This window comes from Lolium rigidum, chromosome 3, assembly GCF_022539505.1.
Source record: "Lolium rigidum isolate FL_2022 chromosome 3, APGP_CSIRO_Lrig_0.1, whole genome shotgun sequence".
Classification (NCBI taxonomy): domain Eukaryota; kingdom Viridiplantae; phylum Streptophyta; class Magnoliopsida; order Poales; family Poaceae; genus Lolium; species Lolium rigidum.
The window spans coordinates 116,314,705-116,332,932 of NC_061510.1; positions in this window are offsets into that span (position 1 = coordinate 116,314,705).

The window sequence follows — 18,228 nt, forward strand, 5'->3', positions numbered from 1 at the left end:
TATATTTGTGTCTTGGAAGTTGTTTACTACTGTAGCAACCTCTTCTTATCTTAGTTTTGAGTTTTGTTGTGCCAAGTAAAGTCTTTGATAGTAAAGTAAGTACTAGATTTGATTATCGCGCAGTTCCAGCATTTCTTTGCTGTCACGAATCTGGGTCTACCTCCCTGTAGGTAGCTCAGAAAATTAAGCCAATTTACGTGCATGATCCTCAGATATGTACGCAACTTTCATTCAATTTGAGCATTTTCATTTGAGCAAGTCTGGTGGCCTAATAAAATCCATCTTTACGGACTGTTCCGTTTTGACAGATTCTGCCTTTTATTTCGCATTGCCTCTTTTGCTATGTTGGATGAATTTCTTTGATCCATTAATGTCCAGTAGCTTTATGCAATGTCCAGAAGTGTTAAGAATGATTGTGTCACCTCTGAACATGTGAATTTTTATTATGCACTAACCCTCTAATGAGTTGTTTCGAGTTTGGTGTGGAGGAAGTTTTCAAGGATCAAGAGAGGAGTATGATGCAATATGATCAAGGAGAGTGAAAGCTCTAAGCTTGGGGATGCCCCGTGGTTCACCCCTGCATATTCTAAGAAGACTCAAGCTGTTTAGCTTGGGGATGCCCAAGGCATCCCCTTCTTCATCGACAACATTATCGAGTTCCTCCCCGAAACTATATTTTTATTCCGTCACATCTTATGCACTTTGCTTGGAGCGTCGGTTTGTTTTTGTTTTTTTGTTTTGTTTGAATAAAATGGATCCTAGCATTCACTTTGTGGAGAGAGACACGCTCCGCTGTAGCATATGGACAAGTATGTCCTTAGGCTCTACTCATAGTATTCATGGCGAAGTTTCTTCTTCGTTAAATTGTTATATGGTTGGAATTGGAAAATGCTACATGTAGTAACTCTAAAATGTCTTGGATAATTTGATACTTGGCAATTGTTTTGCTCATGTTTAAGCTCTTGCATCATATACTTTGCACCCATTAATGAAGAAATACTTAGAGCTTGCTAATTTGGTTTGCATATTTGGTTTCTCTAGAGTCTAGATAACATCTAGTATTGAGTTTTGAACAACAAGGAAGACGGTGTGGAGTCTTATAATGTTTACAATATGTCTTTTATGTGAGTTTTGCTGCACCGCTCATCCTTGTGTTTGTTTCAAATAACCTTGCTAGCCTAAACCTTGTATCGAGAGGGAATACTTCTCATGCATCCAAAATACTTGAGCCAACCATTATGCCATTTGTGTCCACCATACCTACCTACTACATGGTATTTATCCGCCATTCCAAAGTAAATTGCTTGAGTGCTACCTTTAAAATTCCATCATTCACCTTTGCAATATATAGCTCATGGGACAAATAGCTTGAAAACTATTGTGGTATTGAATATGTACTTATGCACTTTATCTCTTATTAAGTTGCTTGTTGTGCGATAACCATGTTTCTGGGGACGCCATCAACTATTCTTTGTTGAATATCATGTGAGTTGCTATGCATGTCCGTCTTGTCTCGAAGTAAGAGAGATCTACCACCTTAATGGTTGGAGCATGCATATTGTTAGAGAAGAACATTGGGCCGCTAACTAAAGCCATGATTCATGGTGGAAGTTTCAGCTTTGGACATATATCCTCAATCTCATATGAGAATAATAATTGTTGCCACATGCTTATGCATTAAAGAGGAGTCCATTATCTGTTGTCCATGTTGTCCCGGTATGGATGTCTAAGTTGAGAATAATCAAAAGCGAGAAATCCAAAATGCGAGCTTTCCCCTTAGACCTTTGTACAGGCGGCATGGAGGTACCCCATTGTGACACTTGGTTAAAACATGTGCATTGCAAAGATCCGGTAGTCCAAGCTAATTAGGACAAGGTGCGGCACTATTAGTATACTATGCATGAGACTTGCAACTTGTAAGATATAACTTTCATAACTCATATGCTTTATTACTACCGTTGATAATATTGTTTCATGTTTTCAAATAAAAGCTCTAGCACAAATATAGCAATCGATGCTTTCCTCTTTGAAGGACCATTCTTTTTACTTTTATGTTGAGTCAGTTCACCTATCTCTCTCCACCTCAAGAAGCAAACACTTGTGTGAACTATGCATTGATTCCTACATATTTGCATATTGTACTTGTTATATTACTCTATGTTGACAATTATCCATGAGATATACATGTTACAAGTTGAAAGCAACCGCTGAAACTTAATCTTCCTTTGTGTTGCTTCAATGCCTTTACTTTGATTTATTGCTTTATGAGTTAACTCTTATGCAAGACTTATTAATACTTGTCTTGAAGTACTATTCATGAAAAGTCTTTGCTTTATGATTCACTTGTTTACTCATGTCATTACCATTGTTTTGATCGCTGCATTCATTACATATGTTTACAAATAGTATGATCAAGGTTATGATGGCATATCACTTCGTAAATTATCTTTGTTATCGCTTTACCTGCTCGGGACGAGCGTAACTAAGCTTGGGATGCTTGATACGCCTCCGACGTATCGATAATTTCTTATGTTCTATGCCATATTATTGATGATACCTACATGTTTTATGCACACTTTATGTCATATTCGTGCATTTTCCGGAACTAACCTATTAACAAGATGCCGAAGTGCCGCTTGTTGTTTTCTGCGTTTTTGGTTTCGTAAATCCTAGTAACGAAATATTCTCGAATTGGACGAAACAAAGACCCGGGGGCCTATTTCGCCACGAACCTTCCGTAAGACCGAAGAGCATACGAAGTGGGGCCACGAGGTGGCCAAACCACAAGGCGGCGCGGCCAAGGGGGCCCGCGCCGCCTCGTGGTGTGGGCCCCTCGTCGGCCCTCCGACTCGCCCTTCCGCCTACTTAAAGCCTCCGTCGCGAAACCCCGAGGCGAAAAACCACGATACGGAAAACCTTCCGCGAGACGCCGCCGCCGCCAATCCCATCTCGGGGGATTCGGAGATCTCCTCCGGCACTCTGCCGGAGAGGGGATTCATCTCATGGAGGACTCTACACCGCCATGGTCGCCTCCGGAGTGATGAGTGAGTAGTTCACCCCTGGACTATGGGTCCATAGCAGTAGCTAGATGGTTGTCTTCTCCTCATTGTGCTTCATTGTTGGATCTTGTGAGCTGCCTAACATGATCAAGATCATCTATCTGTAATACTCTATGTTGTGTTTGTTGGGATCCGATGGATAGAGAATACCATGTTATGTTAATTATCAAGTTATTACATATGTATTGTTTTTGATCTTGCATGCTCTCCGTTATTAGTAGAGGCTCTGGCCAAGTTTTTGCTCTTAACTCCAAGAGGGAGTATTTATGCTCGATAGTGGGTTCATGCCTGCATTGACACCGGGACGATGACGATGAAAGTTCTAAGGTTGTGCTGTGTCTGTTGCCACTAGGGATAAAACATTGGCGCTATGTCCGAGGATGTAGTTGTTGATTACATTACGCACCATACTTAATGCAATTGTCTCGTTGCTTTGCAACTTAATAATGGAGGGGTTCGGACGATAACCTCGAAGGTGGACTTTTTAGGCATAGATGCGGTTGGATGGCGGTCTATGTACTTTGTCGTAATGCCCAATTAAATCTCACCGTACTTATCATGACATGTATGTGCATTGTTATGCCCTCTCTATTTGTCAATTGCCCGACCGTAATTTGTTCACCCAACATGCTTTTATCTTCCGGGAGAGACACCTCTAGTGAACTGTGGACCCCGGTCCATTCTTTTAATACTGAAATACAAATCTGCTGCAATACTTGTTTTACTATTTTCTCCGCAAACAATCATCTTCCACACAATTCGGTTAATCCTTTGTTACAGCAAGCCGGTGAGATTGACAACCTCACTCTGTTTCGTTGGGGCAAAGTACTTTGGTTGTGTTGTGCAGGTTCCACGTTGGCGCCGGAATCCCTGGTGTTGCGCCGCACTACATCCCGCCGCCATCAACCTTCAACGTGCTTCTTGGCTCCTCCTGGTTCGATAAACCTTGGTTTCTTTCTGAGGGAAAACTTGCTGTTGTGCGCATCATACCTTCCTCTTGGGGTTGCCCAACGAACGTGTGAAATACACGCCATCAGTGCCAAGTAAAGTCTTTGATAGTAAGGTTCATACTAGATTTGGATTGCTGCGCAGAAACAGATTTTTAGCTGTCACGAATTTGAGTTGATCTCTCTGTAGGAGAATCTAAAAAATCTGCAAAAATTCATGAGTAATCCTCGGATATGTATGCAACTTTCATTCAATTTGAGCTTCTTCATCTGAGCATGTTAAGTGCCTCGAAAAAATTCGTCTTTACAGATTGTTCTGTTTTGACAGATTCTGCCTTTTATTTCGCATTACCTCTTTTACTGTGTTTGAGTGGATTTCTTTGCTCCATTAAATTTCAGTAGCCTTGGGTAATGTCCAGAAGTGTTAGGAATGATTGTGTCCTCGCTGAACATGTGAATTTTTGATTATGCACTAACTCTCTAATGAGATTGTTTTGAGTTTGGTGTGGAGGAAGTTTTCAAGGATCAAGAGAGGAGGATGATATAATATGATCAAGAAGAGTGAAAAGTCTAAGCTTGGGGATGCTCCCGTGGTTCATCCCTGCATATTTCAAGAAGACTCAAGCATCTAAGCTTGGGGATGCCCAAGGCATACCCTTCTTCATCAACAACTTATCAGGTCACCTCTAGTGAAACTATATTTTTATTCCGTCACATCTTATGTGCTTTATTTGGAGCGTCTGTGTGCTTTTATTTTCGTTTTGTTATTTTCATTCTCTGAATAAATCGGATCCTAACATGCTTGTGTGGGAGAGAGACACGCTCCACTTTTTCATATGAACACTTGTGTTCTTCGTTTTACTTTTAATGTTCATGGCAAAAGTTAAAAGCTGCTTCATTTATTGCTATTTGGTTGGAAACAGAAAATGCTTCATGTGGTAATTGGTATATTGTCTTGAATAATTTGATACTTGGCAATTGTTTTGAGCTCTCAAGTAGATCATGTTTAAGCTCTTGCATCATGTAGTTTGAACCTACTAGTGGAGAATTACCGTAGAGCTTGTTGAAATTTGGTTTGCATGATTGGTCTCTCTAAAGTCTAGATATTTTCTGGTAAAAGTGTTTGAACAACAAGGAAGACAGTGTAGAGTCTTATAATGCTTGCAATATGTTCTTATGTAAGTTTTGCTGTACCGTTTCATACTTGTGTTTGCTGCTAGCCAAAGCCTTGTACTGAGAGGGAATGATTCTCGTGCATCCAAAACCTTGAGCCAAAAATTATGCCATTTGTGTCCACCATAACTACCTACTATGTGGTATTTTTCTGCGATTCCAAAGTAAATTGCTTGCGTGCTACCTTTAAAAAATTCATTCCTTGTCTTTGCAATACATAGCTCATGGGAAAGTAGCGTAAAAAACTATCGTGGTAATGAATATGGCGCTTATGTATCTTAGTTCTTATAAGTTGCTTGTTGAGCGGTAACCATGTTATCTGGGGACACCATCAACCTGTCACACCTTTGTTTAATATCATGTGAGTTGCTATGCATGTTCGTCTTGTCTGAAGTAAGGGAGATTTTCCATGAGTTAAATGGTTTGAGTATGCATATTGTTAGATAAGAACATTGGGCCGCCAACCAAAGCCATGTATCATGGTGGGAGTTTCAGCTTGGACATTAATCCTCAAATCTCTTATGAGAATATTATCTGTTGTTGAATGCTTAAAGCATAAAAGAGGAGTCCATTATCTGTTTTCTATGTTGTCCCGGTATGGATGTCCTCAAGTTGAGATCTATCAAAATCGAGAAATCAAATGCGATTTATCTCCTTGGACCTTTGTACGGGTGGCATAGAGGTACCCCTTTGTGACACTTGGTTGAAACATATGTAATGCAATGATAATCCATGGAAATCCGAGCTAATTAGGACAAGGAGCGGGCACTATTAGTATTCGATGCATGAGGCTTGCAACTTATAAGAAGTTTTATGCATAACACATATGAATTATTACTACCATTGACAAAATTGTTTCCATGTTTTCAAAATAAAAAAGCTCTAGCACATGAGTAATCCCTGCTTCGCTCTGCGAAGGGCCTTTCTTTTACTTTATGTTGAGTCAGTTTACCTACTTCTTTCTATCTTAGAAGCAAACACTTGTGTCTACTGTGTGCATTGATTCTTACATATTTGCTTATTTGCACTCATCATATTACTTTGTGTTGACAATTATCCATGAGATATACATGTTGAAAGTTGAAAGCAACTGCTGAAACTTAAATCTTCCTTTGTGTTGCTTCAAAACCTTCTATTAAGAATCTATTGCTTTATGAGTTAACTCTTATGCAAGACTTTTTGATGCTTGTCTTGAAAGTACTATTCATGAAAAGTCTTTGCTATATGATTCGAGTTGTTTAGTCATTATCTTTACCATTGCTTTGAATCACTTCATTCATCTCATATGCTTTACAATAGTATTGATCAAGATTATGATAGTAGCATGTCACTTCAGAAATTATCCTTTTTATCGTTTACCTACTCGAGGCGAGTAGGAACTAAGCTTAGGGATGCTTGATACGTCTCCAACGTATCTATAATTTCTTATGTTCCATGCTAGTTTTATGACAATACCTACATGTTTTATTCATACTTTATATCATTTTTATGCATTTTCCGGTACTAACCTATTAACAAGATATCGAAGCGCCAGTTCCTGTTTTCTGCTGTTTTTGGTTTCAGAAATCCTACAGAGGAAATATTCTCGGAATTGGACGAAACAAAAGCCACAGTCTTATTTTCCACGGAGCCTTCCAGAACACCGAAGAGGAGACAGAGAGGGGCCACGAGGTGGCCACACCATAGGGGGGCGCGGCCCCACCCCTGGCCGCGCCGCCTTATGGGGTGGGCCCCTCGAGCGTCCCCCGACGCTGCCTCTTCGCCTATATATTCCTCCGTCTTCGAAAACCCTAGAGAAACAAGTCATATTCCACGAAGAGTTCCGTAGCCGCCGCCATCGCGAAGACAAGTTTCGGGGGACAGAATCTCTGTTCCGGCATGCCGCCGGGATGGGGAAGTGCCCCCGGAATCCATCTCCATCGACTCCATCGCCATCTTCATCGCTGTTGCTGTCTCCCATGATGAGGAGGGAGTAGTTCTCCCCCGAGGCTGAGGGCTCTACCGGTAGCTATGTGGTTCATCTCTCTCTCCCATGGTGTGATCTTTATGTGATCATGAGCTTTGTATCACTATTAATCTATGTGCTACTCTAGTGATGTTATTAAAGTAGTCTATTCCTCCTCCATGATGTAAAGTGGACAGTGTGTGCATCATGTAGTACTTGGCGTAGGTTATGATTGTAATCTCTTGTGGATTATGAAGTTAACTATTACTATGATAGTATTGATGTGATCTTTTCCCCCTTTCATAGCTATTGTTGACAGTGTGTATGCTATGTTAGTACTCGGTCTAAATTACAACGGTATTATCTTGGATTATGATTTGATGAGGATCCTATGAGTGGTGTTTGTCAAGTACTTGATGAACTTTGAGTGGAGCTTTTGTAGCCACTACATGATTATTAGTGATTCCAATAGGAGAGTAATTCAGAGTAGCACAAGTGAAGAGAAGTTATCTAATTGTCCAATTATGTGATCATTGTTGAGAGTGTCCACTAGTGAAAGTATGATCCCTAGGCCTTGTTTCTAAGCATTGAAACACCGTTTCCAACAAGTTACTGCTACATGTTCGCTTGCTGCCATTTTTATTTCAGATTGCAATTACTACTTATAATCATCCATATTACTTGTATTTCACTATCTCTTCGCCGAACTAGTGCACCTATACATCCGACAAGTGTATTAGGTGTGTTGGGGACACAAGAGACTTCTTGTATCTTAATTGCGAGGCTTGCTTGAGAGGGATATCTTTGACCTCTACCTCCCTGAGTTCGATAAACCTTGGGTGATTCACTTTAGGGAAACTTGCTGCTGTTCTACAAACCTCTGCTCTTGGAGGCCCAACACTGTCTACAGGAATAGAAGCGTGCGTAGACATCAGTCACGCCTTTTAGGAACTCCTTGATGACAAACCACGCCGAATGTTCACAAGACAACTCCAACCGTCCAGGGTTCCCTACAAATTCAAGAGTAAGAAGATCAAACTTAATCAAGGTGGGGTTGGAGATTTTCCTAGGTGTGAAAGTAGTTCTTGTGTTCCTCTCTTTTTCCTCAAAGATTTGCAAGGTTGAGTGAAGGTATTTGGAGGAATCAAAGGTTTAGCGTAAGATAAAGGCAAAGTAAAGTTAGATATGCAAATGGTGTCCTTTCGAAAGAAAGAAAAAGGTTATTATATGTGCTCTGAAATGTGGTCATTGTGGCCCATATCCTTCTGACCAAGCTGGACACGTCTAACTGGCCGGACAAGAGAGCATTATCTTAGTCTTGCTCGAGCTGAATTCGGCAGGGACTCGAGACGAAAGGCCTATGCCAGGATGTACTAGGTCAAACCTGTATCTGGATATTCTGGCTAGTCGAACAACAAATTAAAGCTTCGTCCAAGCCTGTATTAAAGCTTCATCAAATTCTGGAGGAACGAAGCATGAATAACGCCAGACCTAGCTGAAAGGATTGGTGAATAGGTGCTTTATCAAATCTTAAATCTTTTTCCAATTTAGGTTTAACACAAATGTAATTTCTCTAGTTATGCAACTATGTGAATTTACCTATATGAAAAGATGCAAGCAAGCAATACACAATACAAGATACAAGTAGTAAAGTGCGGTAAAAGGATAGAGATAACTGAGGTGGAGCATGCGGACGAACGAGGGTATGATTCCCGTAGTTCATTTCTTGTAAAGGGAAGTATGTCTACGTTGGAGGGGTGTGGTGCCACGAAGGCCAACCAATGCCACAAAGGCCTCACTCTATTCTCCGGTGAGCAACATCACAAAGTCCTAGCTCACGCTCCACTAAGCGGTTGCCTTAAGGTCGCTACCGGCACCTTTACACAAAGCTTGGGACACACATCCACAACCGAATTGGAGGTTCCCAAGATGTAACCACGAAGCTCTACACGAAGAGTAGCTTCGATGTCACCTCACAAAGATCCACTAAGAATGATGGTCAAATACAAAGTCCTTTAGTGGAAAGGTAGATCTAGGTCTCCTCTATCAAATCCTCAAGTACTGGGAGATTTGAGTGGGGGAATAGAGATATCTAGCAAGTTGAAGCTCAAACAGTGGGGGTCAAGAAGATATGCATGAGAGTTGACCCGTTTGGGGAAGAAGAAGGTCATTTTATATTGCCTTCCAAATCGATGCGTTGGTAGAATACTTGGCCGGTAGTACCGGGCAAGGTTGGGCCGGTACTACCGGCGGCGCGGCGACGTTTCACACGTGGGGTGGAGCAGGGATGCGCCCAGTGCGCAGTAGCACGGCCCGGTACCACCGGCCGCGGGTCCCCGGTATCACCGCAAGCTACTGCCCGGTACCACTGATACGTCTCAAACGTATCTATAATTTTTGATGCTCCATGCTTGTTTTACACCAATTCATATGTATTTTGTTTACACTTTGTTGCACTTTTACATGATTTTCGGCACTAACCTATTAACAAGATGCCACAGTGTCAGTTCCCTATTTTCTGCTGTTTTTGTATTTCAGAAATGTTGTACAAGAAATATTCTCGGAATTGGACGAAACAAAAGACGAAGTCAATATTTTACCGAAACGAAGACGAAGTTCGGAGGGGGGACGAAGATGCGCACCAGGGTGCCCACACCACCCCTAGGCGCGGTCTAGGCCTGGCCCGCGCATAGGGTAGGTGTGGGGCCACCATGCGCCCCACTGACATCAATCCTCCACTTATTTATACATCTTCTCGGGAAAACCGTGGATACCCGAGCCTCCATCCACGAAAAGTTCCGTCGCGGCCGCCATCACTGGAGCACCATCAAAATTTTCTGGCGCCGTTGACGGAGAGAAAGAGGATTTCTGCAAGGGGAGTCTCTCATCTCCAATCTCTTTACTTTGTTATAGTTTGCTTAGTTTACTTTATTTTATTTTGTTTGCTTTTATTATATCAAAAACAAAAAAAAATTAATTTACTTTTATAGTTGCCTTTATATCAAAAACTCAAAATTTTTAGTTCCTTACATAGTTGTTATGTCGTTTCTGTTTATTATGTTGATTCTTAAATACGATCTGAAGGACCTATCTGTAGGTAGTGATTCTATAATTGGGAAAAATAACGTTGAAAAATTCTTGAATCATGTTAGTAAGCATACAGATATTGAGGATAAATCCCTGGTAGAACTTTCCCCTGATTATGAAGCTGCTGCAGCTTGTTTAGTTCAGATGCTAGAGGCTAGATTTATTCGCCTTAACCCATTTATGCAGCATATGTTTTTAAACTCCATGAAATTGAGGCTGATGAAAAGAAAGATTTTATCTTAGAAACTTTGCTTCGAGAATTTAAAGATGTGGTTATAGAAGCTAGGAACGTTTTTGATCGGTTTGATAAGCTAGGCTCATGTATAGATATATTTGGTGCACTTGACTGAACCAAAAGTAGTAGAGAAGGTAGAATACCAATAACTTTCAAATTAGTAGCAATGCATGAAGCTTGGGAAAAGAATTTTGATTGGATTGTTCCTGAAAATCTATTTGATGAAAGTAGTGAACCTAAAAGTGCAGAGAAAGGGTCTTCTAAGACTCATATAGATAAAATACGAATCTTTGTTGAAAATACTTCTTGCATTGATCTTAATGCTTCTTCACTTGATAATACTTGATGCTCGCATTTTTACTGCGTCTAGCTGAAAGGCGTTAAAGAAAAGCGTTTATGGGAGACAACCCACATTTTTTTACAGTAATTTTTCTTTTTGTTGAGTCTTGGAAGTTATTACTACTGTCATGACCGCTCCTTATCATTTTTATTTCGGTTTTGTGCCAAGAATAGCCTGTAATAGGAAGAAAGTAATGTTAGGGAAAGTTGCTGTCTCGAAAACAGATTCTGTGCTGTTACCATAAAAATTCGTAAAAATAGCCAAGCGTAATTTTGAGCTGTCATTTTTTATGCATATGCCCCAGGTTATTATCTAACTTTCGTTAGTTTACCACTTTTCGAGATAAGCAACAGAGGATTTGCATTTGCCTCTTAAATCTCTTTCTTTTTGAGTTCTTATGATCAAAGAGCCTTTTAAAAGGTTGCTACAATAGCTTATGCTTTAATAGATGTTTGATATATGTTAGTACTGAACACAAGTGGATTTGTTTATTTTGATTGTACTAATGCTGCTAATGAAGAATTGTGCGAAGTTTTTGTATGAAGGAAGTTTTCAAGTGTAGGGAGAGAAGAATGATGTGATGGGATGAAGAATGGACAAAAGCTCAAGCTTGGGGATTCCCCTGCACCCCAAGACATATTCAAGCGGTACAAGCATCAAAGATTGGGGATACCCAAGGCATCCCCTTTCATCAACAAAGCAACGGGTCATCTCTCTATACGCAATATTTTTATTGCTTCATACGCTATGTTTGTTTTTGGAGCGTCTTTATTTTTGTTTTTAGTTTAGTTTAGTTTTGTTTGCTGTAGCATATGTTGGATCCCGATACATTTTTTTTGAAGAAAGACCCGCTCCATTTTAATTACATAGAATGCTCTAGTTTTCGTTGTTATTGTTCTGCGAGTGTTCTAATTTTCTGGTACTACGTTTAGCTCTTGTTCTTTCACTTGAATTTTTTTAGAGCACGTTAGTATTCATTATTTGTGTATGATTACCTCTTTGGTCCATAATGAATTTCATCTCCGAGAGTTATTTCAAATAAGTTGATTGATGTTGGATAGGAGTAAAATATTTCATGACTATAGTGATGCAAATGGAAGCTTGTCTAGACTGTAGCATAGACTTTGGTATGTCATGTTGGATGTTATTCTTGTCATATGCTTAGTATTTATTGTTTTAGCATGACTTGTTTCAAATAGATGAGAGTGCATAATGTGTCATTTAAAGAATATGTGTTGTTTCTATCATAAAAGCATAGTATTGTGGTATTCTCCTTTGATGCTTTATTGGGTTGACTTAGCGCAAGCTTATAACATGTTATGACTATAACCAGTCAACTAAAACCTCTATGATCATTTATTTTTTTTGATTTGTAATATCACTTTATGCTTTGATTGATAATATTTTGTTGCTATGCATGATTATGGAAATTATTGCTCTCTTAGTTGGTTGCTTACAGTCTTTTTGCTAGCCTTCACCTGTACTGAGTATGAGCTCTACTCGTGCACCCAACCATCAAAAACCAAAGTTGCCAACTGTGTCCACCATATCTACCTATATGTGGTATTTCACCGCCACTACAAAGTAAATTGCTTGTGTGCTTCCTTTAAACCTTAAATAATTATAACCTGTTTTCTGTAAATTATAGCTCAAGTAGTCTAAAAACTATTGTGGCAAGTATCATGTCCTATGCATTTTTAGTTCTTATAAGTTGCTTGTTGTGTGATAATCATGCTGTCATGGGGAACACCATCAATATGCTTTTGTTGAATATCATGTGAATTACTATGCGTGCTCATTTGTTTGAAGTAAGGGAGATTTACCATGAGTTGCAAAGATTAGGTATGCATATTGTTAGAGAGGAACATTGGTCCGCCAACTAAAGCCATGTTCACATGGTGGAAGTTTCAGCTGGACAAAAGTCCAAATATCTGTTATCCTTGTTTTACCGATATGGATGTCCAAAAAAGTTAAGATTCATCAAAATTGAGAAATCAAATGAGATTCATCTCCTAAGGACCTTTGTACAGGAGGCAAAGAGGTACCCCTTTGTGACACCTGGTTAAAACATATGTATGCGATGAAAATCCATGGAAGTTCAAGCTAATTAGGACAAGGTGTGAGCACTATTGGTATATTATACATGAGGCAAGCAAACTTATAGGAATTAATTATGCTTAAGCCATACTATTTATTACTACCGTTGACATAAATAGCACCTCTCAAAATAAATATTTCAACACTCCTATTGCTTTCAAAATAAAAAGCTCTAGCACATGGGTAATCCCTTGTTCCCTCTGCGAAGGGCATTTATTTTACTTTCATGTTGAGTCTTCATCTTCTACTTATGCACCGATTAAGAGAGCATAGTTGTCATTTTTAGTGCAATGTGCATAGTCCCAAAATTATTATTGATTGATTCATGATTGTGCTATTGCTTGTTCTTAAATTATTTGTATCTAGTCACTCTCTGAACTTTGAAAGTGTCCTTGCATTTATGTTTCGCTATTCCATAAGGACATGTTGAGTACCACTTTATTATATTTACTCTATGATCATAAACACACAGTTGCTTTCAATGCACTATTATTCACGATCCTTTGTTTGAGTTACTCTTCATGATTATAACATAGTTGCTAAGTTATATTGAATCATATCTATCATGCCTATGTTAAAGTACTTAGATCCCAACTCACAATGCTTTACATGCTTGATCAAAATTGTGTTAGCTTCATGTCACCTCAAAAATTATTTTGTTATCACTTACCTACTCGAGGACGAGCAGGAGTTAAACTTGGGGATGCTGATACGTCTCAAACGTATCTATAATTTTTGATGCTCCATGCTTGTTTTACACCAATTTATATGTATTTTGTTTACACTTCGGGCACTTTTACATGATTTCTGGCACTAACCTATTAACAAGATGCCACAGTGTCAGTTCCCTGTTTTCTGCTGTTTTTATATTTCAGAAAAATTGTACAGAAAATATTCTCGAAATTGGACGAAACAAAAACCGAAGTCAATATTTTACCGAAACGAATACAAAGTCCGGAGGGGGGACGGAGAGGCGCACCAGGGCACCCACACCACCCCTAGGCGCGGCCCGCGCCTAGGGTAGGTGTGGGGACACCAGGCGCCCTACCGACCTCAATCCTCCGCCTATTTATACATCTTCTCGGGAAAACCCTGAATACCCAAGTCCCCATCCACGAAAAGTTCCGTCGCGGCCGCTATCACTGGAGCACCATCAACCACCGGCTAGGTCGGACGGTACCGACGTTGGTACCGGCATTCAGCGAGGAGGCCTTGGAAACCATCTGCAAGCTTTTGCCTTATACGGGTACGAGTGTATATACACTAAAATAGAATCTAGATATAATCATACAAAGCACATCAAACATAATAAAAATTACATAGAGATCCTTGGACCACCTAAAGACCAGTGTTGGCGTCAGAGCGAGCCGCTGACACGCCGCTCCCTTATCAAAGTCGGCCTAACGTTGTTGATGATAGTCAGAAAGTCTTTGTGCACATGTCTAACTTTTTCCTAATTAATAAAATTGTAAAAAATATTAGGTCCCTAATTCAACCGTCATTATTTGAATCCGTTTCCTACTCACCGCGGTGGTGGAATGTCCTTGTCGGTAGTGTCAGAGTATGCCTCGAAGACAACAGGAATAAGGAGCAGTTTGGAAAGCCACGCATCAAAGCAGAGATTTAGCTCTCTTCCCCGCGCATGCATGTCGTTGACATGCGCGCGTCTGCCCAAGATCTTAGTATTACCAACCCCATGCATGACAACCCGTAAACAAGTTTCTTTCTCAAGGCGGACAAGAAAATATTGTTGGCAAATATCCATGCAGCTGATGCGCTTTTTGGCATATTCGATGCATATGCATGCATACACGGTATGGGCTGTATTTTTTTTTTTTTTGAGGGATGCCCTGGCAAGATACACACAAGCTCGAAGCCTGAGCGATGCGCTGCAAGTATGTGCCGTGCCCGGCAGGAACGAAACCTCTCTACGGCCCAAAGCCGAGATCGACAAGCATGTGAGAGCATCTTCACCGCGTCCCCCTAAAGCAATCTCTAAAAATATTTGGAGCGTACCGGATATTTTTTCGTTTTCAGCCGTGCGTCCTAAATGCCCTTTCTGTTCGGCGCGGCCGAAGACGGTGTCCGGCGTCCCGAGCATGTCCCCGGTTCACAGGGGACGCTCCGGCCAACGTCCCGCTGACGCCTCGCCTGCCGCTGTACAATAAAGAGCGCCCTCCTTCCTTTCCCATTCCAATCTTGCCGCACCCCTTCCTCTCGCTGCACCTCCTTCCCCAGCGCCAATGTCGTCCCCCCGCAAGAACGTCCTTGCGGAGAACGGCTTCGGCCGCGGCAGCTTCACGGTGGCGGAGGCGTGGGCGTTGTACGACGCACGGTAGTCCTGCCGGACATGCGCCTGCCAAGAAGCGGCGGGTGGAGGATGGCCATCAACGGGGTCGGCGTCCCGCCGTCGGCGGCGGTGGGAACCGAACGCTGGAGGGATGCGATCAGGACTCAGCGTGGAGCGCCAAGGAGCGGGCCGATCCCATCTGGGCCCCCACTGGTAACAACGACTGGTGGGTGGACTTCTTCCAGGCGCAACACGGCCCTGAGATGAGCAACACCGACGGCCTCGTCAGCCGGAGGAACACTTGGAACAGGGAGGGGAGCCTCCGCTCCTGGGGCGTTCCCGGACGCACCCTCCCGAACGTCGTCGAGGGCATCCACAACGGCGACCCAAGGCTGGAGATGCGGCCTTCGCCGCCACCATCTCCTTCGGCCGTAGCGCGCTGGCGGCCGAGGAGGACATGCTCGTCCTCCTCGAACTCTTCTTCCTTGGGGCCGGCGCGATCGACACCTTCCTCGCACCGCGCTATACCGTACAGCGTGCCGAAGCTCGAGGTGAAGGAAGAGCCGGAGTACGCGACGCCGCCGGCGAGTCGGAGGCACGGCGACAACAGCATCACCATCGGCGAACCAGCGCAGCAGCAGCATAGGCGCGCCGACAGTGCCCTCCTCGTCCCGAAGCCGAAGGTGAAGGAGGAGCAGGACGACAAGGAATCCGCGAAGGACACGCTGTTGGCGGAGTACGAGCGGCAGCGGCGCCTCATAGCCAGCAGCGACGACCCCGACGACTGCCCAGGCTTCCGCGCAGCGTGCATGGCGCCGCTGAACGACAAAGACGCCTGGAGGGGCGACCTCGACGCGGCGATCTCCATGTCCATCTGCGACGCTGGGGTGCCGCTCGTCGACCTCACCAACAACGGTGAAGCTCGGCCAAGCGGCGCGGTGAAGGACGATCCCGACAACGAGCCCGGCAAGCGCGACAAGCAGGACGTCATTGTCGACGACATGTACAACTTCCACCAATAGTACGACCCGTCCGGGCCGCCGCAAGTACTACTAGATTAGGATTTAGGTTTATTCATTGAATTTCGTCTGAATCTATGTAATATATAGCAAGTTTGAATGAATAAAAAAAATTCTCTTAAATTTTAAAAATCTAAAATTATGTTTAGTGGACGCGGCTGGGGAGCGACGTCCCCCAAACGCGACATGAACGAAATACATCCCCAAACGATATATCCGATGCTGTTCGGGAATCTCTTTAGGAGACGCGGCTGGAGATGCTCTCAAGCCTTGCAAGCTGCCAGCCCTAGGCACGTGCAGCGGCTCCATCAAGAAAGAAGGATGTCGTACCTATGACGAGTTTGGTTGCACGAGTAGTGTTTTTTTTTTTTTTGGCTCCGTTGGTGAAAGAAACGGCAGTTTAGGGGCGCGTTTGGTAGCTAGGCATCCTTTGGTTTGCATGTGTCTCGCAGTTTTTAGGCTGTTTGAATACTTGATCGTTTCCACGTTGTTGCATAGCATGGGTCTTAAAGCACCCGCAGGATATGCCCGGAGGAACGCCCAGTTTGACCGTTTTTCCAGGGACAGGCCCGGGCACGACAAAAATCGACAACACCGTTCGCGCAGGCGCTCGGCCGCGACATGGTGGGAGAAGGCGAAATCCGAGTGGCGTTGCGCGGCAAAGGTAGGGGTAACTGATACGTTGCAAACGTTTTCTATCATTTTTGATGCTCAATGCTTGTTTTACATCAATTGCTATATGTTTTATTTACACTTTGTTGCACTTTTATACATTTTCCGGCACTAATCTATTGACAAGATGCCACAGTGTCAGTTGCTTGTTTTCTGCTGTTTTGTATTTCAGAAAAGTTGTACAGGAAATATTCTCGGAATTGGACGAAACAAAAGCCGAGGATCTTATTTTTCCGTAACAAAGACGAAGTCCAGAGGGGGGCGAAGAGGCGCCATAGGACGGCCAGACCAGGCCTAGGCGCGGCCCTGGCCCTGGCCGTGCCTAGGGGTGGTCTGGAGCCCTCTGGCCTCCACCGACCTCTCCCTTTCGCCTATAAGAAGCCTCCCGACGCGTGAACCCTAAAAAAATTGGCCTCCATACAAGAAAAGTTCCGTAGCTCCGCCGCCGTCGCAAACAAGATTTAGGGGATAGAAATCTCTGTTCCGGCACCCTGCCGGGACGGGGAATTGCCCCCGGAGCCATCTCCATCCACTCCACCGCCATCTCCATCGTCGTTGCTAACTCCCATGATGAGGAGTGAGTAGTTATCTCCCGAGGCTGAGAGCTTTATCGGTAGCTATGTGGTCTATTTATCGCTCCATGTATGATGTTTATGTGATTATGAGCTTTGTAATCTAGTTGAATAAGTAGATGTTAATCTTCAATTATTGTGCTACTCAAGTGGTTTTATTATGTGATCTCCGGGGACACCTTGTCCAACGGTGTGAAGGTGACAGCCTTGTTCTTAAGCTTAATTTATAAAAATACTTATGAATTGTGGTGACTAGTTAGTACCATCTTTGTATGCTCAAAGTGACAGCATGGGGCGTCCATAGATTTTGGAATGCAAACTTTAAGGAGTGCTTATGCATCCCTATGCAGTGAATTTGTGTTTTTTTATCAAACCGGAGAGTGGTTCGGAGTAGCATAGTGAAGTGATAATATCTATGTATTCAATTATGGTATCATTGTTGAGAGTGCCTACTAGTGAAAGTATGATCCCTAGGCCTTGTTACTAATCATTGAAACACTGTTTACAACCAGTTCTGCTACATGTTTGCTTGCTGCCATTTTTATTTTAGATTGCAGTTACCACTCATAATCATCCATTTTACTTGTATTTCACTATCTCTTCGCCGAACTAGTGCACCTATACACCTGACAAGTGTATTGAGTGTGTTGGGGACACAAGAGACTTCTTGTATCGTAATTGCAGGATTGCTTGAGAGGGATATCTTTGACCTCTACCTCCCCGAGTTTGATAAACCTTGGGTGATCCATTTAAGGGAAACTTGCTGCTGCTCTACAAACCTTTGCACTTGGA